This window comes from Lagopus muta, chromosome 7, assembly GCF_023343835.1.
Source record: "Lagopus muta isolate bLagMut1 chromosome 7, bLagMut1 primary, whole genome shotgun sequence".
Classification (NCBI taxonomy): Eukaryota; Metazoa; Chordata; class Aves; order Galliformes; family Phasianidae; genus Lagopus; species Lagopus muta.
This window is the reverse complement of record NC_064439.1, coordinates 37,459,456-37,482,239: the sequence shown is the minus strand read 5'-3', so window position 1 is coordinate 37,482,239 and position 22,784 is coordinate 37,459,456. Positions and strand designations below refer to the sequence as shown.

The following is a 22,784-nucleotide window of genomic DNA, read 5'->3' as shown; positions in this document are numbered from 1 at the left end:
CAGCCATTTATTCAAATAACTTTGCACATTAGAATTTATCTAGTGCCTCATACAGATTTTGTTCACACTGTATCACTGCTCAATTTCCTTAATAGCCTCCTCCAATGGATTTGCCAATGAAATTAAAGTTAAGAACTTCAGAGCAGGTTTTGTTGCTAATTTTGTAAAAGACCCAGGAACATTTGGACGTTCTTCAGTGTACAGGTGGCCTATGATTGAAATCAGTGATAAAAGAAACACAAATCTGATTTCCTCAGTCTGATTTTTATTATTATTTTCTAATCTAGATATCTGATTTAAATCCTAGCCCTTAATACTCTGAATGTTGACAAGGTGGTAGATGTTAACATCTCTACAACCAAGTTCAGGATCCAAAGAGGCAGTAAACTGTGTTCCCTAAGCATAACACCCACACGTAGAATCATAGAATCTTTAAGGTTGGAAAAGACCTCTAAGATCATCTAGTCCAACTATCCACCTACCACCAACATTGTCCACTAAGCCATGTTTGTAAGCACCACATCTACACATTTCTTCCAAAATCTTCCTAGGGATGGTGACTTCACCACATCCTGGGCAGCCTGCTCTTGTGCCCAACCATTCTCTCTTTGAACCAGAATTTCTTTTAAATTACTTAAATTAATTACTTCTGGGTATATTGACTCAACTTCACTAAAGGTACTTCACTAAAGGTTTGCGAAGCATGGAAACAGGCTGCCCAGAGGAGAAATCTTTCTTAATATCCAATGTAAACTTTTCCTGGTACATCCCGAGGCCATCTTTTCTTTCTCCCTTTCTTGTTTTTTTGAGAGAAGAGACTGATCCCCACTTTGCTACAATGTCCTTTGTGGTAGTGGTAGAGCTCATCAAATTAAGAGGAGCTGCTTACATTCTTGCCATCCGTTTATGCCATCCCTTCAGCATGTTTAAGCTTCATCCATTTTTCATGCCAGACAGTGGTTGATTCATCTACTGAAGTCAGTATAGACTCTTCACATTTGCTATACGCATACTCCTCAAGCTGTAGGAGCAGCTTAGGAGAGATTGGCTTTACAAACTATGATTCTCTAACCTGTCATTGCTATTTTTCTCCAACAAGCAAAAGAAAAGGACAATAAAGAGTCAGAAGTTCTTCAGAATTCAGAGACAAAAGTTCTCTTTGTTCAGAAAATACTTTCATTTCTATTTCTTCTACAGAAAACCTACTTGTGTTAAATGCACTCAAATATATTGGTGAATTGTTTTATCAGAGATGAACCTCTTGACCTTTGAAGTTACAAATAACTGAATCTTGCAATTAGTGAAGACAGTGCCAGCTTACCTACAACTGTTTTATAGCACACATCAGATAAAAGTATTTTTAGATCAAACTGAAACTGCAGTGTAAGACTGAAGCTGACCAGAATCATAATGCAGAGGAAAACCTCACATGGACACCTGTTTTGAAATTATTCCTGGCTCAAGTAGCAGATCAAAGTGTGCCAGCTACTTCTGATAAGCTCTGATAAGCCCTTGGATATTTTGCAGATCCCAAACTCCTTAACATAAGAGTCACACTAATCAAAGTTTCTCTAGGGTCTCCTAAAAGTAACTGATGAAATTTCACAGCATGTAAAAGGGCATAGATTGGGAATGAGCTTTGCATTCCTTTCCCCAGGTCTGCAAGCTCCTTCTCACAGGCTCATCTCACAATTACCGAGTGAAATAAATTTAAGAGCATCTTGAATTGTTTCTCTTCATTTGAGTTTCTCTCAGTTTTCTATTACTTTATCCAATAATTAGTTAGAATACATGTAGACGTGGACAGCTAGAATGAGTAAAATTTATCTGTCAGGTAATTGTTTTCTCTCCCAGTCACATATAAATATATTATTTCCTTCCTGATGACAGGGCTAAATAATGTTGTGATCAGTCACAATGACAATATGGACAATGAAAATTCCCTTTCATAGCTCAGAAGGACCTGAAATTCTCACAAGAAACTGGCAGACTCTCCTTCTTGCCCGCCACTCATCATGAAGGCTGAAAGGCTGATTTAAAATTAAACAGGGGCATTCTGAAATGGAAAAATTCTCACTTAATGGGGAATAAGTCAAGACTATTGAGCACATATTCCTTTTCTTCCTTCAGTTTTAATAAGGATTAAAAAGTCCATGGCAGATATTTCAGGATTACTTTCATTTCCACACATAATATAAGAGTTTAGCTGTTTCATATTGGCCTAAGTAAGAACGGAGAATTAACTACTGGAAATAAAATTTTTGAAATGTAAAAAGTCTCAGCAGAAAAAAAAAAAAAAAAAAAAAAGCAATCATAGCCCTAAATTTTCCAATCCGCATAAACAGATGCATATCAAAAGTTTTGAGAGGAACTTAGAAATCAAAAACAAAACAAAAACATTATTGCAGCAAAAACAACAACATTAAAGAACAACCACTTTCCCTCTTCCCACATCCCCAAACTAGCATCCACATTCACAAGCATATTTTCATTTGACTGTGAGAGTCTTGCTCCTGGTGCAAAGGGCAAGTGGAAAAGGTGTCAAGAAGCAGAAGCTCTCATCTTCCCCGGGTAAGTTTTTGTTGGTAAGAGCCTGAGAAGGGTTTGTGGACTGCACATTTCTCAGAACTAAGTGCACATTGCCTTTCAATAACATCTGGTGCTTTCTAAAGAAGGAAGAAACCATGAAAAAGAACCAAGTTCAATCTCAACCCAAATTCAGTTTTTACTTGCAAAGATATTCAGATAGAGGTGACAGGAAGATAGGAGTTATGTTTTCTGCTCCTATTGTAACAGATTCTGCTTGGCCTTCAGTGTTTTTCACCGTACAGAGGTCCAGAGAACCATTTAAGCATCCCAAGTCTGGGCCAGAGCCTTGGAGTAGCAAGAAGCAATGCTGAATTCCAGTAGATGTGATGTGAACCACTAGCAGCCACAAGCCCATCTCTGCTCAGCTAAAATGAAATGAAAGTGCTGAGCAGTGAAAAAAAGAAAGGGAAAAAGAAAAGCTTGGAAACAACAGTCTGTAGTCGTACAAGGAATTACTATAAACTTGTGGGAGTAATATTTCATTTTAGACAGTAGTTCATGACTGGGTAAAGCTGTCATATGCTGACAGTACCTTAATTAACTCTAGGAGATGACAATGCTGTCAGTGACATTAATATTTACCTCCATGTGCTTTTAGTCTACCACAGTTACCCAAAAGACCCACAAGTAAGAATTGTTCTCTCACTGGTCTCTCTAACAAGTTTAAAGCCATCCCCTAGATCAACCTTGTGTGATCTCAGAGATTAGGTGCCAGAAAAGGTCCATGTCTCTGAAGCATCATTCCAAAACACAGGTGATGCCAAATATTCCATGTCAGACATGATACGCTTACATTTTGTGGGTAAGACTCATTCAAAGAGTAGGAGTTACATTAAAACACAGAGATAACTCACAGGAACATCACCAGTGAATTTCAGTGGGATGAATGTCCAAAAGCATCTAGAAGCAGAACTCTGATCCTTTCAAAGACATAGAGGGTTCCAAATATGTTTGGGACACCTTCACACTTGAGGGCAATCAGTAAATTTGTTTGTCATGGTGAGGCCAGGCACAGCAGATTTGTAGTATCCAATGACATGCTTTGATGCAGGATACTGAATCAAATGCAGAAGTGAGTCTACTCCACTATGACAAGTTCCATATTCCTCTACATTTATCATTTTAATAAGTGAGATTAACTTCTCAAAGCATGCTGTCTAGAATTTATCATGATGACTGATGATGCTTCTGTTGATTTCAGAATAAACTTTGCATTTAAAAAGCATTTTATACTCTGATGTATATAACACCAGAGTTTTCATTTACTTATGCAGGCACAGCTACTCTTTAGGCAGCCCAAGAACTGAGGCTAGCTTCTTAAAGAAACTGAATAGAGTTATTTTGAAAAAAATGTCCCTGCATTTGTGGACAAACCAGATCTACTCCCCACACCATCTTCATGGAGCAAGTCATTCTTGTGAAGTTCAAGTTGGTTCAAGCCTTCCTTAGAATAAGAGGAAGGATGGAGGGAAGTCTCAGTATTAACCTTTCCAGAAAAAAAAGAAAAAAAAAAAAGATTTTTATTTGATTAAACTTCCATTACAAGAACACAGAATATATCCTAATACTCTCAAATATTAAAATCCAACTTACTTCTACGCATTAAGGTTTCACTCCTTAATGATCAGACTACCTACATTTTATGTAATTTTTATTTTCAGTAAGGTAGTATTAAAAAAGTTTACAGTCACAGAAATCAATTTTAAGAATATTGCGCTGAAATCAAAGGGTGAAGACTGAGAAACAAAGAGGAGGTTATGAGACTGTGGAGGAAGATATCTGAAGTAGGAGAGAGAAGAATCTACCCGGTGTAAAAGCACGAGTAATAATTAATATTTACACAGCAGAGGTGGATTCCCTTACACATTCTCCTAATTGTAAATTAATCTGTAAAGCAGGAATTTAGATGATACTGCTGATCTCAGTTGGCCTAAGAAATCCCAATACAGCTAGGTAACAACTCTTAGATTGCTCATTATACATGATGCTGGCAAAAGCTTAAGCTCTGAAAAAACACAGACATGACACCCTGATCTCCCAGCACAGTTGCACAGGTGTTTATCTATCATGTGCTCCCAGTAAAAATATAATTAACCTAAATGTTAGCAGGAGATGTTTGGAAGCTTCAGCACATTGTCTGTTCTCCTCAGGATGGACAATTTCCAGTTGAAAAAAAATGGGTGGCTTGTCCTACTTAAAAATATTAACATAATTATATAATCAGCATGAGATATCTATTTCTCATGTCAAGATCTGATGCCCCTAGGTCTTTCTACTAACCAATGAAGGCAGTATGAGAAGAAACCTGCTGCAGAAATCAAAAACAGATCTGGAAAAAACAATTTGCTGTCAGACTGATTAATAGAGGAGCTATTGAATGAACAGAGACTCTCAAGAAATAAACTGCCATCAAGGCATGGCTCCCTAGCAGCACCTCTCTGCTACAAGCCATGGTTTCCCAATGGTACCTCTCTACCACAGCTATTCATATCCCATGCTTCTGTAAGGCCAGATACAAGAAAGCTAAATCAATTTGACTTGAAGCTCTTCTTGAGTCTAGGATCACACTTCTTACTTTAAAATGAAAAAAAAAAAAAAGCTAGTAAATCATCTGCTAGAATAAAATGTTCTTAATTCACTGTTCCTTAGAATGTTTTAACAAAAATGGGAAGCTGAAATAAGCCACATTCTATACACAAAACACACCCTAAGTCAGAAAGGTAAATGACCTACAGGTTTAATAGCTCCAGGGTTTCTCGTACCTAATGAAAGATGCTCCTGACCTCACCTTCAGAGTTTTGGACAGCTGCTACTGAAGGGCATATTCACAGGACCAGAGCCAACCTTCCTAACCCCAGAGCACCGTTCTAGTCACTCAGGCACACTGCCTCCAAAAATTAGGTGTTATTTTTCTCTGCCAGCAGTCCTGACTTCTGCCTTGCCAACACATTATTCATGCCAATTTCCATTGCAAATTCATGACAGTATTGACTTTTTCCTATTATTAGAACAGAAACATTAAGGTAAAGCACAGGCTACCCAAAATCCTTAATAGATTATTAAAGTCAGCAGCCGTGCCATAGAATTTCTCAGATTATTTAGCCTTTTTTGTAAAGAAACAGCTAATATATGACCCAAACAATTACTGAATGTGAACTTTTGCAGATAGCCTGAAGGCAGCTGTAGAAGACAGGACAGAGCAACAATTTCCAAAGAGCAGCAGGCAGTCAAGCACTGTCTGCCAGGATAAAGCTTCTCTTAGTTCATTAGCATCAAGAGGGAATCAGTTAATAGGAATGCACTTTCACATACGTTCAGCTTTTTAAAATGCCTTTGAGCTAGGGGATTTTCTTTGGGCATAGTGTTGTGCTGCTAAAATAAATCTTTTCTTAGTAAGAGGGAAAGGGAAATTTTCCTTGTTAAACATCAGTCCGTCTGCACTGAGAACGGCCCTAAGAATCACCAATGTAAGTGTCAGAGTTTTGGCTTACCTCTGCTCAACACTTCCAAAATAATTAACATAAATAATGAATAAATTGAAAAGAACAGCAACGAGGGAAGGGCAAGTGAGCAAATGGAAACTGGGACATAGGAGAGGGTGGGAAGAATCACTTCAGACTTTAGTGTTTCTGATGTAGTATAATGGCTTGTTTAAAACAGAGTCCTTGAAGGGCTTTATGGAAAACCTACCATTATCATTTCCTCAACAGAGGAACTAAGTAAATAAAAATCAAGCAAACAACAACAACAAAAAAAAATCAGCTGTCTTTATAATCACATGAAGCCAGACCTAAATAAACAAGTCCAATAATACAGTGAACCCTTCAAAAGAAAATTGAATGTCTTTTCATCCTCCTTGTGCTGCTTATCAGAGATTTAGGAAAAATAGAAAGTTGAACGCTAATCTGTTAGGTTTCAATGAAAATCTGCAGGACAAAGAAGGGATTTCTGATGTTGTCCTAGAAGAGCAGGCAGGCAGTGCAGGCTGGAGAATACTAGCAAGGGCAAGAGAAATGTTAATCTAGGCAAACCAAATGTAAGAAGCTTCATGAAGAGCTAGTTAATCCATTCCAGAAATCCAGTGCTGGCAAATAGGGCATGCACTGACCTATACCGAACCAGATGAGATAAACTGAGGAAGACAATGTGGAGAAAGAAGAAAAAAAGAAATAAAAAAAGAAAAAAGCATTGTTTCCGTTTGGGGCTATTTACTTCCTCTACTACATGCTTGTACTCTTCAGAAGCAGGATTCAAGATGGAGGTGTCCCAAAGAAAGCCTACCACAGTTGTATTTGCATCTAGAGATGCAGTCAGTGATCCAGAAGAGAGATAAAACACTGAATCAGACTGAAATCCCAGACTAAAATCCTTCTTCACTGTAACTGTTTCTACTCAATTAAGCTAAACTTCCGAAAGGCCAAGGAAAATTTTGTTTATATATACACACACTGTAAACACACATGGATATATATACAGAGCAGCTGGTTTCATCTCACTATGACCTGTTCCTAATGTGGTATTTTATGATAACCATTGCACACTTCTTCAGAATATATCAGTGGCACACTATGATGTCACTGTCACAACCAGAACGCAACATTCACTGAAATTTCTTCTCTCCTACTTATTTTCCTCACAAAATAGCACAATAGCTATAGGCAATAAATGATTCCCACTTCTTCAATACTGAGGAGGTGAAATACTATTCATTTACCTACATGATCTCTAACAAAAAAGCACTCAGTTCTTAAAGGACAAAAAAGTCTGAACATTTTTCAAACAGCTTTAACTAACTAAAATAAGGATGAATACTTCAAACCTTGATAATACAAGCTTTTACCATTCTCTGACAGGTATTTCTGGATAAATCTGTATGTTTTCTGTCCAGAAAAGTCAAGTCAGTACTGGATCATTGCATACAAATGCCTACTTATAGCCGATAAAGCAGCAAATCTACATGATTAGCTCAGAATGTAATTACAAAAGGGAGCCATAGGATAGATCCTGCTATCAGCTACACTGCTTTTAACTGCAGTGGATCTGAATGGAACTCCTCTAGTTTTACACGGGATTAACATAGGCAGGGTATGACTTGTTTTCTTAATTTCTCCATAGCAAAATTATTATAGCGGGAAAGTTTAGGTGAGTGTCTTGTATAACAAATTGAGAAGCCCCAAGAAGGACTTCAGGGTGTTGGCAAGTGGAAAAATTCAACTTGGGCTGGCAACGTATGCTTACAACCAGAAAAGAATCTCTAACTTGGACTACATCAAAAGAAGTGTGGCCAGCAGATTGACAGAGGTGACTCTCCTTCCCCCTCAAGTTCATGAGACCCCACCAGCAACATTGCATTCATCTCCAGGGCTCCAGCATAAGAAACCTGTTGGAGTGGTTCCAGAGAAGGAACATCAGAGACCTGGAGCACCTCACCTATGAAGATACAGAGGTTGGGTTTATTTAGCCTAAGGCTCTGGGAAGACCTTACAGCAGCCTTCCAGTGCTTGAAAAGAACACTAGAGAGTCTTTATCAGGGAGCACAGCAGCAGGACAAGGTATAAGGCCTTTAAACTGCTTGTGGCCAAGAAGGTTGATGGTATCCTGGGGTGCATTAAAAAGAACATAACCAGCAGGTCAAGGGAAGTGATACTTATGTTCACCTCTGGAAAAATGGATGTTCATGAGTCTAACCATCAGGAAATCTATACTGCTTCTTTGTCATGTATAGGTAGCAAGAAGAGAGTTGTGAGGAAGATTTTTTTCAAGCCAAACATAAGAAGAGGGCTGTCTGGCACCTAAACTTTTTCAAATCCTTGTCTCTGATTACAATAACCTAAGATCTTTAATTTGCACACACAAATAACATGTATTTTGCAACAGCTGGGGTAAGACCTGTTTTCCGTCAAGAAAATGATAGAGTTATCTTGCTTTTTAGGTTTTATCTTCTCTACAGTTGGTCATAGACTTAGCCAAACCCACCCCATTTATTTACCTCCTTATTGACCGCTTTTCTTCCACAAGGATGTACATAAGTACTGCCTCAATGTCTTTATACTAGACCCTGGTTAAAATGACATTTGTTTACTATTACAACTAGATTTAGATAATTGAAAGTCTTCCTGTGTGGAAGTTATATAAAATAAATATACAATATAATATTTAATATAATATTTAGTATTTGTGAAGCTAAAAATAGCTTCACAACATCACCTAGAAAGCTACTTAGGGATTTTTCCCTTTCAGTTTCAGAAATTCGGCCTCAACACCTAAGAAACCTCTGTTGTTAGGAGGAGGGAAAAAAATTGCATATCTAGTTTTTATTTCTGGAAAAGGCCTATGCTGAAGTACATTTTTACAATACCTAAGACTACAGAGATTACATGCCCAGTTCAGAACTTATTCAAGAGTAACAATGGTAGTTATACGTCAACAGCAGTTCTAAGCAATTCAGTCCTAAAATCTGCTACCCTGTTGGAGAATACAACTCAGATAATTTCTAGCATCTCTTAACATCTTTAGCGTTCTCAGAGTGGCATATGCAACAGATGCCTGAAACCTGAAAGGATGAGTACCAAGTGGAAGAGTAGATTTGTTTTTTGCACTATTTGGACACTTCTGATAGGGAATTAATAAAAAAGGCTGTTATGCAGGCTTCTTTTGAGATTATTCTACTGTGGAAGCCTGCCTACCAAAAGCCTTTTAAAGAATACTATGAATTTTCTTTACAACACAGGCCATTGTCAAGATGAAAGCCTTAAGGGAGAAAGACATTTTCTTACTTGGTTCATTCACATTTAGATAGTTAAAACCGGGCAGTAATTAATTCTGAATTCTTTTGCACACTGTCAAGGAAGAAAGAAGCAATACATTTATTATTTAAACTCAAGGCAGTAAAGCAATGCAGATGTATTTAGGAGTTTCATAAACTATTATTTTGTCAAGAGGGATCTAGAAAAGGCATTGTGGGAAAAAATCCCATGAACTGCAGAACTGAGCAATCTTCCCATGATTTAGATTTTTCAGGCCTCTATACAATGAAAAAGATATTCAACAAGAAAAGTATAAAGTTACTTTTATTTCTGCACCCAACTTTCCTAAAATATCACGATTATTCTTCTCTTGTACTGAACTTCTGCTTCAACACAGTACCTTACAGTGAAATTATTCTCTCATGGGGTCTCTATAACTGCTTTTGTTCTGCAGGGAACACCACAATCATTTGCTTTTGTTCTATTACTCCCAGCAAAATTTAAAATAAAACATTTTTCCTTCTTTAGTAAAAGAAGAAATACTATGAATAAATCTTCGAAATATTAATATGATTATCTGATGTTGTATTACATATCATTCATATATTTAAAAGTACTGAAGTTTTCTTACTTAAACATAATTTGTACAAAAAGATACAGAAAGACATTTTTAGTTTCAATGTAAGATAGAATGAGACCTCTTCGCATATAAGGAACATAGACAACAGTAAGAAAACTTTCACATTGGCAAGTAGATTTAGCTAATGGTATTACGAGTCCAGATTTGTAATACCGGATTAAAACCAACCACTATAATTTAGAAGAACTATGGCTTTCTTTTTGAAGTATATCAGGCTGATTTTAGTCATTGTGTTGTTTTCACTGTGTTCTGAACCAGAATGCTTAGGAAGGTCCAGTTTGCCCAAATATCTATCACAGAATCATAGAATTGCTCAGGCTGGAGAAGACCTTAAAGTTCATCAAGTCCAACTGCAACCTAGCCACAGTACCCTAACTCTAACAACTGTCTGCTCAGTCATGTCCCTGAGCACCAAATCCAAATGGTTTTTAGACACATCCACAGTTGGTGACTCAACCACCTCCCTGGGCAGCCTATTCCAGTGCTTAACAACCCTTTCTGTAAAGAAGTTTTTCCTGATATCCAACCTAAACTTACCCTGGCACAACTTGAGGCCATTTCCCCTCATCCTGTCACTGTCACCAGAGAGAAGAGACCAATCCCACTCTCACTGTAAGCACCGTTCAGATACCAGAAGAGAGCAATAACGTCTCCCCTCAGCCTCTTTTCCCCCAGACTAAACAGCCCCAGTTCCTTCAGTCTCTCCTTGTAGGGCATATTCTCCAAGCCCTTCACAAGCCTTGCTGCCCTTCTTTGGACCTGCTGCTGTACCTCAATGTCCTTTCTGTACTGAGGTGCCCAAAACTGAACACTGTACTTGTGGTAGGACCTCACCAACGCTGAGTGCAGGGGCAGGATTACTTCCCTCGTCCTGCTCAGCACACCATTCCTGATACAAGCCAGGAAGCTATTGGCTTTCTTGACAACCTGGACACACTACTGGCTCATATTCAGCCAGCTGTCCATCACTACACCAAGGTCCCTTTCCATCAGGAAACTTTCCAGCCACTCCTCCCCAAGCCTGTAGGGTTGCCTGGGGTTGTTGTAAAGAGAAACGATTTGGCCCTAGTGAAACTCATATAGTTTGCCTTGGCCAATCGATCCATTCTATCCAGGTCCCTCTGTAGTGACTTTCTCCCCTCAGGCAGATCAACATTCCCTCCCAACTTGGTGTCATCTGCAAACTTACTGAGGATGCACTCAATATCCTCATCAAGATCATTAATAAAGAAGTTAAATAGAAGCGGCTCCAGTACCGAGCCCTGGGGGACACCACTTGTGACTGGCCGCCAACTGGATTTAACTCTGCACTTTCTGAGGATGGTCCCTCACCAAAGAGCTTGGATCTGTTTGAAAAATGACACAAACATTTCCTAGAACAACCCTAAACTGCAGGAGGTGGCACCACCAGATCTGGTGCAGAGCAGCCTCTCACAGGTGCTTCACTTGCATTCTAAGGTTGATAGAATAGAGTGAAAACCAATATAGGTTGAGTTTTAGTATTGAAGTATAACTACATTTTGCTTAAAAAAAAAAAAATAATAATAAAATCAGTAGAGTTTGCATGTTTTGTAAGCAGTCTCATTTAACCTCTGAAAAGAGCTGTATTCATTACACACATTTATCACTATCTTTACTATTAATGCTCCAGGGCAAACACCATATAAACATGTTTATCATCCATTTGTTAATAAAGGTCATTACAATAAAATGATGCACTTGTGCTCCATTAAGCCATTAGTTAATGTTTCATCAACATTCTCTTACATGCACTTTTAAATCAAGCTATTGAAAGCAGCTGCAATAAATTCCTAAACCACAAGTAGTCATAAAAACGTTTACACACACCAAGCCTATTCCACTATTCCTGGTCTTTTAAATCATTCAGCTTGTATCTCCCAATCCCTAGGAGGAAAACAAACAAACAGACACGACTGCTAGCACTAAAGTATGCCCAATGGATACATGTCATTTAAGCTTTAAAATATTCTAATCCATTATATGGGCAACTTATATTTTATTTCTAATGGGCTCCAAGTGAATCTTAAAGAGACTGAATTCACTAGAGGCATCTGAATTAAAACATCAGAAGCATACTAAGACTGAAAGTCACTGTGGTTTACATAAATCCTGGATAACAATATGGAAGAAGTCCTTTATTTGGGACATGCATAGATAATGAGAACATTAAGAAAGCTTCCCTTGCCTGTTTTCAAACATCATCAAAAATGTTTCCCAAATAGGATAAAAAGCCAAAAAAATAATTAAAATTGAAATTCAGTCGAAATGTTCTGTTTACTTTTAATTACAAAAGTTTTGCACTATAAAGACATATAGTCAACCATAACCAAAAGCCAACAGCTTTAAAATTTATAGATGTGAGGTGAGAATAGGCAGATACAGTCCAAACATTGTGTTAGAGATTTATTGCTATAATTAAATGATACAAACAAATGATATGGTGTTCAAACCACCCAAGGGGTAGTTTGCAATTCAGTGCACTGCGTCTTAAGCAATAAATAATCATGGTCAGAAGGACATAATTCTCATGTGAACAGCCACTGCTGGATTCCAGGGAGCAGCTTTCCTTCACGGACACCAAACACCATAAAAAGCAGGAAACATGGAGAGTCACAGTGGGAATGTTTTACCCTGCTGCTTTGAGAGGAGGCTTTAACTGGCAGAAAAAGAAATGTAAAAATCTATATTGTTTCCCAATAAGTTTTAATTTTCAGTTTGAAATGGATTTAAACTATTGCAGAAGAAAAATAAAATTAAATCCTCTTTGTTTTCCCTTACTACATCGTGCCACTCTAAGCAGTGTCCCATACACAGACTATATGCAAACTAGGGAACTGCTCAAGGAATAATTTACTTTTGTTGGGTGGTAAAGTAGTGGTATTTGACCACTGCACGTGTTTTGTGCTGCACCAATCTTTGTCTTCAAACACTTCAATGCCAAGAAGGGGTTAGCCTTGCCTCTGTTAAATAGAAATAAAGCAATCCCAGAAATGGAGAAATCACCTGTGCATCCAGGCACAGCCTTGAATATAACATTCTCTTACATAGGAAAACAACTCCCAGAGCAAAACTTTCCTCAGGGGATTCTTACAGCAACCTCCCAGAAAGTTGTTCTGCTTATTTCATTCAACCCCAATCATCTGAAATAGATAGTTCTGCCTTCTTAGCAGGGTTGCCATGGCAGCCCTAAGCTCCCTGCAGTCCCAAAACCTACTCAGGAAAATGGGATGTGCTTAAGGAGCTAACAGGGACTATAATACAGGCTACTGCAGCACATTTCCTCTCACTTTGCCAAGGCACCCACTATAACAATACCCAAACTTGCTTTTGCTAAGGCACTGTGGAAACCCTGCTCCAAACCAAAACTGGATTCAGCCATCAACCTCTTCTCTGCAAATGTTGGAGGCACAGAGACAGCCTGGGAACAGCAGGATCAAATACAAGCACGACAGCAGGCTGAAGGTACTGCACACCACAGAAGTCCTCACCTCACTGATGCTGGTGGCAAAGCTGCACCAGAGCCACATTTCATACAAAGCCCCACTGGCACTCATAGATGAGTGGTGGTAAGACTGAAGAGGGCTGGGGGCAGATGAATAAGTTACCAACAGTTTCTCTCCGGGCCTCCCACGCAAAGAAGCAGCAAAGCTGCTGGAAGGAGACTCCATCTGCTCTTGGTAGGGAGCACAAACATAAACAACGCCGTATGGCCCATGTTATCCAAGGCAGCTGCTAGATCTAAAAGAATCCTGATATTACAGAATGCTGCAATCTGCATTTGAGCAGAAGATGATCCTAAAGAGATTCTAAAATTAGTTTTCAAGCTAATGTAAACCTGAATATTTTATCAGCAAATATAGGGGAGGAAGATACTGCAGTGCTTGGGAGGAAAAGAAAGAAATAAAAGCTGTTTGATATCACCATGTAGTAGTATTTTAGCAGAAAGGATCCACATAAGAATAAGTAGCAGGGGGCATTTCCCTCATGCACTTCAGATTCAGTATCATCACTCAATAATCTGTTTGCACAGGTTGTTTTGAATAGAGTTGCGAGGGCTCTCTGTGATGTTGTGAATATACAATCAGCTTTATTAAGCTCCGAGCTTCCAAACAAGAGGAAAAATAAACATGCAACACTGTGGTATGCAAATACTGTATCCTCTGAACCACATTTACTTTGCTGATGACGAGCAAGAAGAGAAATGGCCAATTTTTCCTGTGTTTCCTCATGAGGTAGCAAAAATCCTGCACTGCAGTTCTCCCATAACTTGCAGAGTACTGTGCCAAATGCTGGGGTGACTGTTGACTCCAAAGACAAAGGATGCAAGAGCTGAAAAAGCCTTCAGATACAAGTTTCATATACATACACACAAAAGATTCTTAAAACAAAGATTGTTATTTATGCTTTACAAAAGGCAGATAGATACTGCTTTGTGTTCTCCCATCCAGATAAACACAGTGTGTCTACAAACATCACTTTGAAAGACCTCATAACATAAGCTTTGATTTTGATTTAGCAGAGCAGTTAAGCATGCAAGAGCCCTTAGGTACATACATAAGCAGTGGGCTTGTTATTGAAGATGAAAAGGATATACAAGTGCTTTGCTGAACTACAGCTGTAGTGAATTCTTTTCAGAAACTGCTGCCTAATAAGAACAAGGAGTGATCTTTTTCTCTCCATTTCACCCCCCACCTTAGTCAGGATTTATCACTTACATTACAGCTTAGTTACTGGTATGTCTCTGACAGATTTAAACTTTTTGCTTTATATGACTAATTTGTACATAACTTCTACTATTGTCCTTTTCTAAATGACATCAGGTTTTTTTTTGTTTGTTTGTTTTGTTTTTTTAATCATCTCTACATATGGAAGGGGAGGAAATAAATGGTCACAATCTTCTGGCTTTACTGACTTCTTCCTTAACTGCAGTTATCAGAAAGGTTTGCAAAAATAATTATTCAGGCCACTGGTGGTTCAGAACTTCTTTGCTCTAGCTGTGGTTTGACATATGCTATGCTGCACAGCATAAAGGTATATTCTTCTTCCAGACTGTGTGATTGAAGCCCATGGACAATCAAAGAACCATCACAGTTTCTGAACAGTAACCATTAAGGAAGCACCATTGTTTCTATTCTCACACCAGAAGATGACAGTAAAATAAGGTGTTCTATACAGTACATCCAAAAGTTCTGGAATGCATGACTTGCTCTTAGATGGTCTAAGCAACGCACAGAATCTGCAAGGGCTGCAGTACAGGTTTGCTGACTTACAGGGAGGAGGATTGGAGTATATCACTGGGATGATTTTAGACTCACATGCTCAGTGTTCTATGAGAACATTTATACCCATTACGGATAACTCATTCTTTTTTTATTATTTAATTAAAACACAGATTTAAGGTAAATAGGAGCTTTCACCACCATCCTGTTAGACATTTCTGATGAAATTTTACCCCAGAACTGCTACATCCAAATACAAACCTATTTAGGAGAAGAGCTTCACTTGCACATTAGTAGTTCACTTTGAGGTATTTTTGGTTGGAGATATGCTGTATCAGTACTGTTTTCTCACTTTCTTCCTTTCCCAGGTTTGTGATTTTCCTTCTTCACTGTAAAGACTAAAGGATAGCAGTGTTGTTTCTTACGATCTTTTTCATTTTCTCCCTGGAAATTACCAGGTGAATTTCAGTAATTCACCTTGCGGAATCCTCACAAGATTTTATTTTTGGTGCCGACCACTCTAGTACAAGAACATTTGCTAAGGCACAATCAAGAAAAAGCAGCTGATGATACATCTGCAATGGAAATATCTGCTTATGCACTGACACAATGTGATTTAAAGATTGAGAGTGATGTGTGACTCAAAGTCTCTCACACTACAATAGTGCAGCTGGTGAAATGCAAGGGCTAAAGCTACACTATGAGACCACAAAGGAAGTGTTCCCAATAAAAACAAAACACAAAACAAAACAGAAAGACTGACAGACAAGTCATTGTATTGTCTGATTTGGATCCCTAGGAGCATTATAAGTGGAATCAGCACTAACAGAAGTAGCAGACATTTCATTATCTACAGACACCAGAATCAGAAAAGGAAGGTGTATTTGGAAGGAAACCAACAGTTAATCAGTTCTCCCAATTTAGACAGAGCTTTTGAATAAATACTTAATGAGAAGAAGAATGAACTTTCAAAAGAGACAGCAAAGTTGACATTAATATCAACTGCCAAAACTGCTTTCTAAAGTTCTCTGACCCAATGAAGCAGCTCAGTTATGCCTCAGTGTAAAATAACCCAGCCTTCCCCCAGACCACCTGTCATTCTGTTTCTAAGTTCATTAGCATGAGCAAGGGAAATCTGTGCTTCATTTCAGCAACGAGTCTCTGCATGACTGAGATAGAACCACCAGCAGGTGCAACAGGACAGGCTCATGGCTCCTAAAAGCTGTGCTGACTATACATCACTGAAATGTTTACACAGCCACAGCACAGAAAGTCTTACTGAATTACTTATAACCACTTGAATATCTTTATAAGTTAAATAATCAGATGTCATCAAAGTGCAAACAAAGGAAATGATGGACGCTCACTAGGGTCTGCATCTTACCTTTTCCTTCCTCTCAAACCTCTTGAAAAATACTTGACGAGTTCTGATGCGATACAAATCATCTTCCTCCCAAAAATGTCATCAAAAAGATTAAAACCCAAAAATAACTGTCCAATTTTATCTCTTTTAAATTATTAAAGCTGAGACCAATTGTGGCTTCAGTCGATTGTGTGAAAAGATACTTTCAGGAAGCCTTGAGTGAGGGATGCTCTATCTGAAATATTCAGTAAGAGACTGATATTTTTGTTTCTCTCAATATCTTTTCTCACCTACAGTGATGACTTAGATGAATCTAAATGAATTCCACAGGAATCATTCCACATTCTCAATCAGGCTTTATCTGGCGAGGCTACTGCATACCTTTACCTCTTGGACACAATTTTTTTTTCCATCCTTTTATCCCAGCTCTGCTTTCCCAGTGAAATAGGGGTGGGCAAAAGATTGGTAAGCGTAGCCTAGCAGATCTCAAATTCCTGTCTGGGATGGGATATTGAAAAGAAAATTGAAAATAAAGGATCATAGAAGTTTCATTCCCAGCACCCCATTTTGATGCTTTTTCTCATCTTCACCTGGGACTGGAGGAAGGTTGTGGTGGTCAGTTTGGGGAACCAGGCTCCAGCCCTATCAAGCAAAGACCTCTGAAGGACTTTCACAGCACCAAGATGCTGCATCCCACTGCCACTGGTGCTGGCTCCCACCTCACCTCTACTGCAGGCAACTGCAGGATGAGGAGTGCACAGCGCCTGAATTTTCCCCTTTCACATTCACCAAAACTGCAAAGAAAAATCACACATTCCCTTTGACCAGCTTGATGATAGTTGCAGAAATCTACAGGAAAGGCACAGTAAAACATAGACCGTGGGTGACAACTTTTCAAAGCACCACACCATGAACACAGACCTGTGTAGGTCTGAACCTACACAGTTTGCCAATCAGCTAACAGCTTTCTGTAGCAGCTTTCAACCCATTTTGGTAAAGTGCAGCTTTTCATTCAGGAGAATGCATACAGAATAACATGTTGACTTGCATATATCCACCTCCTAAAATACACACATCAAATATTCAAGAGGATTTCCCAGAACTTTCACAGTTCCTCTGCTTCTGTTCTGTGCCAGAGCGCAAATGGCAAAATGAGAATAGCATAGAGAAAGAAGGTCAAGACTTGCATCGAGTTCAAGAGTACACTTTTGCAACTGGTTGAAGTAATTTCTCTTTTCCATTTGAATCTGTTCATCCATGCTAAAGCTTACTAAACAATTACACTGGAAATTAACTTTATGAAATCTTTTATACTTTAAGTATTAGAACATCAATTCAATTAAATAATGACAGTCAATACATAATCATAGAGTATTCCTAGTTGGAAGAGATCCACAAAGGTCTACCTCCTGGCTTTTCTCTACATCTTCTTAAGGGAAGAGGAAAAAAACCTCTGCTTAATGATGTAAACCTAAAATATATTTATATACAATCAGCCAGTTGATTTTTACCTAAAGACAAAGTTTTTGCCCAGTTATCTTCTCAGCAAGTCTTACTGTTTTTTTTTTCCCTACTAAAAAATAGATAGGTTACAGAGGAAAAAAGTGAAAAGCGTAATTTTCAGTGACAGAGCCAAAGCCTTAGTGACAGATCTCTGGGAACCCTTAGTCTGAAATTCTGTGAAGTGCTGATAAAGAATAGAAAGGATTGTATTCAGAAAAGATTTCTTAAGACGTTATCAGACAGTACAAAAGTGTAATAATAAGAAGGAAAATATCTTGGCTTTTTTCCAACTTTTTTTTTTTTTTTTACTTTTAGTATATAAAAATGCAGATTTCAGAAGATAAAAGTAGAGAATTATTTAAAAGCAAATCAAATTAATATTTTTGATACTTTTACACCATGCATTATGTTGATATTCTTTTTTCTGCCTAAGCGAAATGAAGAAATGAAAAAGAATGTGTTTATTCATAGCAAACATTTTTTCCTTGCCCCTGATACCTATGCACAATCACTTCACATTAGGCTTGTATAATTAAAGTCCTAGCCTCTCATTAATGTGCAAGTGGTAACTCCAGTGTCCAGATCCTCTGCAGAGATATTCAAATGAGGAAAACCAAGCACTTCTTAATTTCCTTCCTCAGAAGCACCTCATTTAAATAGTAAGTAGGGCATGCTCAAAGATGGTGTCCTCAATTACAAAGCATTTAACATATATCAACAAATTCCTACTCAGAAAATGATTTGAGTCTACCAGTATAGAAGTTCTTTCTAACATAATTTATAGTAGCAGCTGCGAAGACATGCATTTAGGGGAGACGATAGCATAGGTCCTTCAAGCTGAATGCACTTATTTCATCATTCACTGCAAAAACAAACATTTAATTCACTGAAGGATGGGGTTTTGCTTTACTCTTGCCAGCCATCGTTGAAACAGCTGGCACCTTGAATTATTTGCTCATACACAAATAAACGAAACTGCCAAGCCATCAATTTGAAAACGTTTCTCCTGAGCCAGCCAAACTGTTCAAACATTTACTACTGGTGGATATTTATGAGCCTTTTACACTCACTTCAGATTTAAGTTTGCTCATTATGGTGGTTGGAGTTGTCCTTAACACGTGTCTTCTAAGTACAGAGAATTAAATGAAAAGAAACTATTACAAAAATTGCCATTATTAAATTATGAATGAAAAACAAGGTGATACAGGGAAGGGAACAAGTTGGTCTGCTATCAGTGTTGTACCTTTTTAAAGTGTACTCTGCTAATCTTTCAGGATGCTATTTTTAAGTCCTGGATGCAGAACTGAGTAAATATCACCAATGAACTCTACAGTGATGACATAATTTACACTTATAACCACAAGCCTCCTCTAGTGGCAGAGAGCTAGTTTATGAGCCAAACCAGTGTTGTTTTAAATCTGTAAAACACTCCAAATTCACAGTCTGACCACAGTAATTATAGGTCTTTTCTGCGTCATACAGATGTAATGCAAAATTGTCACTATCTGGCCTCAGCTAATGCATTCAGAGTGCAGCTGAGCCTGGGCTCAAACCATTAGATTTAAATTCTTGCTCCTGCACCAGATCAAACAGTCTGTTATTTAACCTTCATGTCTTAGTTATATTGTGCACCAAAAGAATCCAATTCCTAGAGAATCATAAAGAATTCTGCTCTCCTGTCCCTCTCCCCATGTATCACTGCATTATCAAGTCAGCCCTGCAGAGGAGGGACTAATGTTATGGATGCACTGCTACACACCAATTACACTCTAGGCTCATAGAGCAAACCCTGGAAAAATACTGTAAATTCCATTCATCACAAACTAAAATTTGAAAGCAGCAGAAGCCTCCATATGCTTTTCAGGGATCAGGGGAAATGAATCTGAATATCAGATCTCTTAAGTTCTTTCGAGTAATCAGAGATGAAAATTATGCATTCATTCTGCAGCATTGCCATGTGCATTTTGATGCAGGGTAAATTAATTGTCTTCACTAATTTTCTCCATTTACTTCACAATCTTGTTAATTAGGCAGATCTGTGCCTTAGTATGATCCTGTTTCCTTCAGAATAAATTTCCTTTGTTTTTAAAAAGAACTCATTGAGCATACAAATATGTACGAGATGCTGAGAAGTAAATCTAGACATCCCAAAGGGGGAAAAAAAAAACCACCACCACAATAAGAGGCAATATTTTCACCCTGTCACTGGCACAGCCCTATTGACAGCATGGAAAGTGCTGCCTGCACCAGTGCTGCATGGTGCCTCCTGCCTTCATGCACATCTCTCTCATGCACATCTTCCAGCCTGTAGGTGGATTCAGAAGCCCAGCAGGGCTATTGCTCCTCCTGCCCTCTCCAACTGGGGAGGAAGAAGGAACTCTAAATCCAAGCCTGTACCTCAGACAGAAGGGAAGGGGATGAGCCAAGTGTAGGCTCAGAGCCAGCAAGTGAGAAGAGCCCACTGTGACAGTGGATTTAAGTGAGCAGCCTCCAGAACAACCTCCTGTAACCAAAGACAGTTCCACAAGCCTCACAGGTTTGTGCCTCAGCTTATGCCTGTGGTTCAGCTCCCAATTTTTTTTTTTTATTTCAATAAACAGCAGGGGATAAAGATATTGCTCAAATCTCAGCATCCATTCAGAACAAAGACAAATAAAGATATGGACAAGTCAAACCAGTTTTAAGGAGCGACTAGTCTTGCCAACCAGTCTTCAGGAAAACCTTTAAGCAGAAGGAGAGGGGGGGGACAAAAAGAAAACCCCAAAACTCTGACAAACCCACTAATTTCACTCTGTTCTTGGCAAGCTTTACCTCACCTTGCAAAAGGCAATACAAGAAAAAGAAAACAAAAATATAGCAGCTTTCCTACCCAGCTCAGAAGCACCCAGAGGGCAAGACAGTACTTCACAATAGAGATTGCCCTCTACGAACTGACTTCTTCCATCAACTAAGCTGAATGAGGGCATGCAGGCCCTAGTTAAAGTGATGTAAGGGGTCTGCCACAGGCAAACCCAGCAAATCATAGTTTCCTTACAGAGAGGACACAGCTGAAGTGAGGAACGCTTGGGGTAATTTTACATAGAGTACATTCAGAAGTATACCTCAAATGTTTGGAGCCTACCACCAAAAAGACCATTGTATAGAGAAGCTTTCTAACATTATAAAGAAAAGCATAAGAGGTTGCTGGGAAGTATTTTATGCTTGAGGCATGTTACACCTTCCTTTTGCATGCAGACATAAAAACACATGAGAATGCTGTAATGTATTGAAGCATTAGTTTTGTGTATCTGGGCATATTGTTTCATGGTTGTTTTTTTTGGGGTTTTTTTTTTTTTTCCTTTTAGTTATAGCTATTTTATAAGACCTAAATATCATCACGTATTTATCCAAACATTACTCTACACTGCAGCTGTAGCAAATCTGTGTTTAGGAGGGAAAAAACTTGCATTGTACAGCTGTTTAATTAGAGGTGGCATTGCCCGTTACAAAATTATAATTCAATAATTATAATATTATATGTTAGAATAGAATGGATTGTCCTATTTCTCAGGTCAGAAGTTAGTTAGGATTTGTTAGCTAGTTCTTAAAAAAACCTATAAGTGCTGTCCCAGGAGGATGGAATAGCTGCCATGCAAGTTCCATGCAGAGGATAAGCAGGTTGTTCCAAATGTAATGCAGGGACAGACCACGAGCTGCAGCAACACAGAAGGCATGCTGATACAGACTGGCTTAGTAATAGGTATCAATACATTAGCTTAAAGATAAATATATTAATTTAGTAAAAGGAATCAACACATACTAATTCTAAAACTTTCCATTTCAGCTTTGCTTGATGAGTGAACAGCCTTGCTTATCTCAATGATCCCGTTTCACAAAACCACTGGAGTCAGGCACACTAAGGCTACTTTTATCTTTGCATCCACCAGGTACAAGGGCTTTTTCTTGAGTTCCACATAAACTGTTTTGAATTACAGTACACCAAGACAGAAATTTGTTCGTTTTGGCATAACAAGTAATAGAAATTTGCCAAACCACAGGAAAACAGCTACAGGTTGGCCAGAAGTCACTGTCATGAAGGTGAAGGAAAAATAAAGGAGAGGAAGCAGGTGGTCATACAGCCACCTTAGATGCAACCACGTGTGCCCAGGGAGACATCAGCATGTACTGAGTTCTTGGAAAACAATGAACTTGTATGTCAGTGTACTGCATATGTATGTATTAACTTCTTAAACGCAGAACCTGAACTCTGAAACCATGCATTTGATTTGTTGAGTCACCCGGTACTTAATGAGGAATAAAGGAACGTCGGCTTTCTAACACCACATTGGCCTTAAGATGATTTCAGATGATAATACAAGGGGGAGTCTGTGCTTGAGGACAACATACATATGTATCTGAAATGAGTGGAGGAAATGCAGCATAGACTGATCATCTACCTGATCTTGGGTATTTCAGGAGCAGAAGATAACAAGGCCATGATCTCTCCAGCCTGCTTCCATAGGAGCATAATAGTAACATCACAGATTAGCTTGGGAGAGTTTCCCAGACTCACGTTGCTCCCAGCTCCATGGAGATTAAGAACAGTCTAACTGTGCAGAAAGAAGCAGACCTTCATTCAACATCCCAAGACTATCCTTTCTTTCACCTTAAAAATACAACTCTGAATACAGTGAGATAATTCACTACCTCCTGCTTTTGTTTTT

The 22,784-nt window shown here is 38.5% G+C and overlaps 1 long non-coding RNA gene across 1 annotated transcript in view; it reads right to left on the bottom strand.

The window, feature by feature from the left end:
* Window positions 1–2,312: 2,312 nt before the first annotated feature.
* LOC125696119 (uncharacterized) overlaps window positions 2,313–22,784 on the bottom strand; it is a 28,643-nt gene continuing 8,171 nt past the window's right edge. The window contains exon 3 of the long non-coding RNA XR_007378194.1: window positions 2,313–4,075. This is a non-coding gene — a long non-coding RNA (uncharacterized LOC125696119). The remainder of the gene's footprint in view (window positions 4,076–22,784) is intronic.